The following is a 5818-nucleotide window of genomic DNA, read 5'->3' on the forward strand; positions in this document are numbered from 1 at the left end:
TCCCAACTCTGTGATTCTAAATGCAACAAACAAACAAACAAACAAACAAACAAACAAACAAACAGCACCACCTTGTACTTTGCACCAGACAGCAAGATTTCTTGGGCTGGCTGTGCAGCCTACCTAAAAAAAAAAAAAGAAGTAATAAAAGAATCACAGAATCATAGAGTTGGAAAGCACTGTGAAAGTCATCTGGTCCAACCCCCTGCAAAGCAGGAATCGTTTTGCCCAATGCAGGACTCGAACCCTTGACTGTGAGATTCAGAGTCTCATGCTCTACCAACTGAAGAAGATATACACTTCTAATTTCACAAAGTAGCTGCTGATTTGATATTTATTTGTCTGTTTGTTTTTAAAGGCTTCCACTTTTCCATTGAAATACATGACCAGCTTACATGAAAACCCTAAAACCCATTGAAGGACTCAGCCAGACCCCCTTTGTTGTGATTGAACAGTTTATTAGTGGTCGATGCAAAGGACCAAACTGAAGGACTGGCTCTGTCTATGCGAAATATGCAACCGTTTATAAATACCATGATTCATCTCATTAAAGCCACTGTGAGAGGATGCTGCCTCATACAGAGTCAGACCATTGGTCCATCTAGGGTCGTTCTGTCTACATCGTTGCCTGACCCCACACTCCATTTTAAGACTTTTAGCAGAAGCAGACAAAGGTGGCTTGAATAATCCTAGCCTTCCCTTCCCCCTCAGCCCCCACTCTTGCATTTTTACTTTCTAACCTGGTGGGGAGTTTGGGCAAATTCACAACTTGCACACTATTTTGTAACATTTTGTTTGGTTTAATAAAAGTGTTATATATATATATATATATATATATATATATATAGTGTTTTAGGGTTGTAATGTGGGAAGCAAAGCTCCATTGACAGAGCACGAATTCTGTTCCTTAATAGTTGAATACAATCCATTAAAACTAATTAACTTTTTTTTTTTTTTACAAAGAAAAGAATTCCAAATTATTCAGATATTATTTTTCAGCCAGTTGGGTAAGGTTTCAATAGATCCATCTGTTAAACTCCAATGTTTTTCAGCCCTAAATGAAAATGTTGCTATTGGCTTTGAATGGAGAGAATTTTGTCCAGGAATTTCCACCATCACTGCCCTAGTTCGTTTAAATTTTAGAGCAAAAATTTCTTCACTTTTGGTAATTAAATGTTGATTCCCCCCCCCCCCCGATATTTGAAATAAGAGAGGTTTCCAGGAAAAACAGGTGGCAATAGCATGAAATCAATAAAGAATCTTTTGCTTCAAATCAGGCAGAAGATGCATGGAGCCCATTCATACACATCCCAAGCCTAGGGAGAGTTGCACATTTCTGTAGTGCAGCATTTGTTGACGTGATGAATGCGCCTTCCTCCATTTACATCCCTGCAGTCAAAGGCACAGCCTGCTGTAGTAGAAAGGAGAACAGATTCTGGAAAGGAAGAGAAAAATCAGTGAGCCCCCTGTAAGAAGGCAGACTTCCTATCTAGTTCCTATTAGTTGCCTGCTTATATGTCCAACTGAACATCTGGGACAGGACCAGCCTAATACATTTTGCCACCTAAGGTAAATGACAAAATTCAGCACCCTCAAAATTCAGAGGTAGACTGCCCCTGAACTTGGGGGGGGGGTTGCATTTCTTTCCCTTTGGCTGTCCAGGCTCAGAGAGCAAAGCTGGCTGGGAGAGGTGGCATGGCTGCATGTGCACCCACAGGAGCACAGCACTGCCTAGCCAGACACACAAGCAAGTGGCTTGGCTGCCTGGCTGACGGGGGCCTCCAGGTGCCAGATTGGCACTTACTCGCTCACCTGCCCACCCACTGGCCTCCATCCTTCAAAGCCCTATACGGCCTAGGACCCTCGTACCTACGGGACTGCCTCTCCTGGTATGTCCCACAGAGGAACTTATGATCTTCAAACAAAAACATCTTGAAGGTCCCAGGCCACAGAGAGGTTAGGCTGGCCTCAACTAGAGCCAGGGCTTTTTTGGCTGTGGCTCCAATCTGGTGGAATGCTCTGTCACAAGAGACTAGGGCCCTGCAGGACCTGACATCTTTCCGCAGGGCCTGCAAGACAGAGCTGTTCCACCAGGCCTTTGGTCAGGGCACAGCCTGACCCCCTCCTTGGCAATCTTCACAGAACTCTAGCCCAATGGTTGCCATCAATTTGATTTGAATTAATTTTATAAGGAAATTATTTTAGAATGTTGTACTATTTTATTGTTGTTAGCCGCCCTGAGCCCGGCTTCGGCTGGGGAGGGCGGGATATAAATTATTATTATTATTATTATTATTATTATTATTATTATTATTATTATTATCCCTCCATTGGTCAGTCCGCCTCGGAGAGCTTTGTGCCCTTGCCCAGGCCCCACCTACCATCCCACCTGTCTCACCATGGCAGCCTCTCGTCTCCCTCTCTCATTACATTAGAATTCATGGACATCTAATGAAGCTGGTAGATACAGGACAGATAAAAGAATCCACTTCTCCACACAGCGCATAGCTGAACTCTGGAACAATGTCCCACAGGAGGCAGTGATGGTCACCAACTTGGATGGCTTTAACAGAGAACTGGACAAATTCATGGAACGGAAGGCTATCGGTGGCACTATCCATGATGGTTTTGCCAAGGTTGGAGACAACCATGCTTCTGAATGTTGATTCTTGGGAACCATGGAGGTCCTTCTGCTGAGGTCCTGCTTGTGGGTTTCCTACAGGCATCTGGTTGGCCAAGCAAGATGAGCCAGTGGCCTGATTCAGAAGGATCTTCTTACGTTCTCATGGCAACCATGGGCAGCAGTGGTTGTTGAAAGAAGAAGACCTGTTGTTGTGGGCATGACTAAAAAATGCTGGCCCACTCAAGTCTCTGCAGCAGGAATGGGAACCTGTAGCTGCCCAGATTGTTCTGGACTACATCTCCCATCATGCCTGAGCACTGGCCACGCTGGCTGTTGGTGATGGGAGTTGGAGTCCAACATTGTCTGGAGGACAACAGATTCCCCATCCTTGGTATTGAGGGTGTGCATGCCAAGGGGCACATTTATTCACTGTCCTTTTAAGAATTCCTTTCTGGACAGTAGAAATAAATAGATACACAGAGTCCCAAAGCAAGCGCCATTAGGACCCAGAATCACACACCTTACCTGTAAAGAGCTTCTGCCGGAAGCAGGACTCCCTAGATTGCGCTATACAGGGAGGCTTTGGTGAAGGACAGGTGCCATTCTTAAGTTCAAACAAACAGGTGTAGCATTTGAGGCTGTTGACTGGAGAGGAGGGTAGATAAATACAGAGTTGGGAAACAGCATGGCATAATTTTGCCTGACAACCCATTAGTTGACAAATGAAAATTTAATCAACAGCGGTCATGATATGCGGGCATCATTTGAAAATGTGCAGACATGCTTTGAACAGTTGCTGATTTCTTCATTGCCTGCACTCTTAAAGCAAAGGGAGGGGAGGCTTTTTGGCTCGGTGGGTCAGTTCTTTATCTCCAACACTACCTCCATGGGCCAACTTTTACAGGTGGGTGGGACCACCCATGTTGAATGACCTGAGGTCATCATGACACAAGAATGGGTAGACAGAGAGTGCAGTGGATGGACAACCTCAAAGTTAGACAGCAGTGGCACCGTGGAACTTACTACACCTAAATCTCCTACTTTGAGTCCTGCTTTCTGCAAGAATTGACCACCCCCATCAAACCTCACCCAATGGAATGACACCACCTGACAGACAGATGGGTGTGATTTTCACAAAAATGGTCTCACATGACAAACTGGAATACTTGGTGGGCCAGTGGACCAAAGGTTCTGCAGCCTGAGGGACAGCTTGGACAGTTAACTCTCCTGAAGCAGGTCTACTGTCCCAGACACTTTGATTTTAGTCTTTGGTATAAAAGAAAGTTAGGATCAGTGCCTTGTCCAACAGAAGCTTTCTACCCCAGAAATTGAGACCTTGTGGCCCTTAAGATGCTGCTGATCTCAAACTCCCATCATGCATGATCACTGGTCCTGCTGGCTGAGGCTGATGGGAGTCCAACAACATCTGGAGAGCCACAGGTTGCCCAACTCTGGGGTCCCCTAATACAGCAAAACCCTACAATTCCTCATTTAGTTTGATAGGAGTCCAGTAAGCTGCCTTATAGGAAATAGGTCCATTGGCTGACCAAGCAAAGTATCACCTTTCTAAGCAGTTTTTGACCTTTTCTTGCCCAGGACAAGATTATTATTTTTCCAGTCAGAGCTCAGCTCCAGCACTTCTCAGAAAACAAGGGAGAAGTTAATGGTGAGCTCCAGCACCTCTTTTTCTAGAAAAATAGCACCTCCCAGGACCAACCTTGAACGCAAAAATGGATTTGGGGACCAATATTCTATCCCATATATATATTATGGTGGAAGTGCTCCTGCAACCCACCTTTGATTAAACTGAGACTTTAATACAATTATACCGAACTGCATTTTTAAAATTTCCCTCTGACCTTATTGCTAACATTCTTTTCCTCCCATGCAGCTAATAATTTTCCATCCATCCGATTGAGTGGACACAGTTCTGCAGAACCTGATGCCAAAATAAGTCAATATGTCATTAGGTGCCACAAGCCTGTTTGTTGCAACAGGCTAACATAGCAAACCCTCTGGAAACTGCTATGTTCTTGGTGTGCTTTCACAAAGTAGATAGTTCCTTTCTGTGGGGTGATCAGCAAAAACTAAGGATGAGCTCAGTTCCTTGTATATATTAGAACTACTCACCTCTGCTTTCCAGGCTCCTGCAAGTTGTATGTTCAGCGGCTCAACCCAAAACAACCCCATCAGTTAAAAGAGGAATCATACCTTCCAGACAAGTACAAGCATAAAGAATATGGTCAGCTAAGGACTCTGAAGTTGCTGGTGGTGCCTGTTTAGAAACCTACCCATTGAAAAGGCAAGCAGGATCCATAACCCAAGTGACAAAAGCTTGTTCATGCTGTGAATTGCAACTCTCGCACCAGGTTTGTTCCGGATATTTAGCCAGGATGCTTATGAAGGGCTGACCTGGAGCAGTGTACAAAGTTCCATTAAACATTAACATAGGTACAACAATCCCTTTCTAAAGATCAAAGGAGGAGCAACAGGAATGGTTAGTCTCTGAAACAAATGGCTCTTGTTTTTGGGAAGGGCTGCCAACTTTTCAACTGACCCCTGCAACTGTGCAGTTAACAGCACAGTGTAATGAGCTGGGATTGGTGTATTTAAGTAGATGTAGGTGAGAAGGGTTGGCTTTTAGGGGAGTGCATGGGGTTCCATGCAAGTGAATGAGTGGGCTGCTCCAGGAGGGACACAACTCTTCACCCCTCTAGACCCCAGAAACCTAGTGGTTGATTGATTCAGGCTAGTAACTTTTATGGGCTTACTTACAACTTGGCACCCAAGGGACAGGCCACCCATCACTAGCTTTCGAAACTAGCAGCTAAAAACAGTAGCCACCACAGTGCCCTTCAAATGTTCAAGCTCTCATCATCCCCAACTGTTGACTATACTGACTGGAGCTGATGGGGACTGAACTCCAGCAACATCTGGAGGGCATCACTTCGGGTACCAAGGTTGAAACATCCTAATTAGAGAATGCCTGGTGTGCAGACATTCCTTGCCTATCATGCCTCTCTCTTTCCAGAACAACCACCACGGAGACGAGCTGTCATAAATTTCCCGTCCATTGACTTTGTTTTTAACATTATTAAAATATTATGGGATGTGTCCAATGCTAGTCCTGCTCAGAGCCACTGGAAGTAAGAAACATGACAAACTTAGGTCTGTTCATTTCAATGGGTCTACTCT

General features: G+C 44.7%; 1 long non-coding RNA gene across 1 annotated transcript; it reads right to left on the bottom strand.

Moving 5' to 3' along the window:
• Positions 1 to 396: 396 nt before the first annotated feature.
• On the bottom strand, positions 397 to 5035 carry LOC144325698 (uncharacterized). Its single transcript, XR_013390920.1, has 3 exons — positions 4915 to 5035; positions 3149 to 3268; positions 397 to 1435 (listed from the first exon to the last, which is right to left on the bottom strand). It is a non-coding gene; the product is annotated as an uncharacterized LOC144325698 (long non-coding RNA).
• Positions 5036 to 5818: the final 783 nt, after the last annotated feature.

The sequence above is a fragment of the Podarcis muralis genome, chromosome 15, assembly GCF_964188315.1.
Source record: "Podarcis muralis chromosome 15, rPodMur119.hap1.1, whole genome shotgun sequence".
In the NCBI taxonomy this organism is placed as follows: Eukaryota; Metazoa; Chordata; class Lepidosauria; order Squamata; family Lacertidae; genus Podarcis; species Podarcis muralis.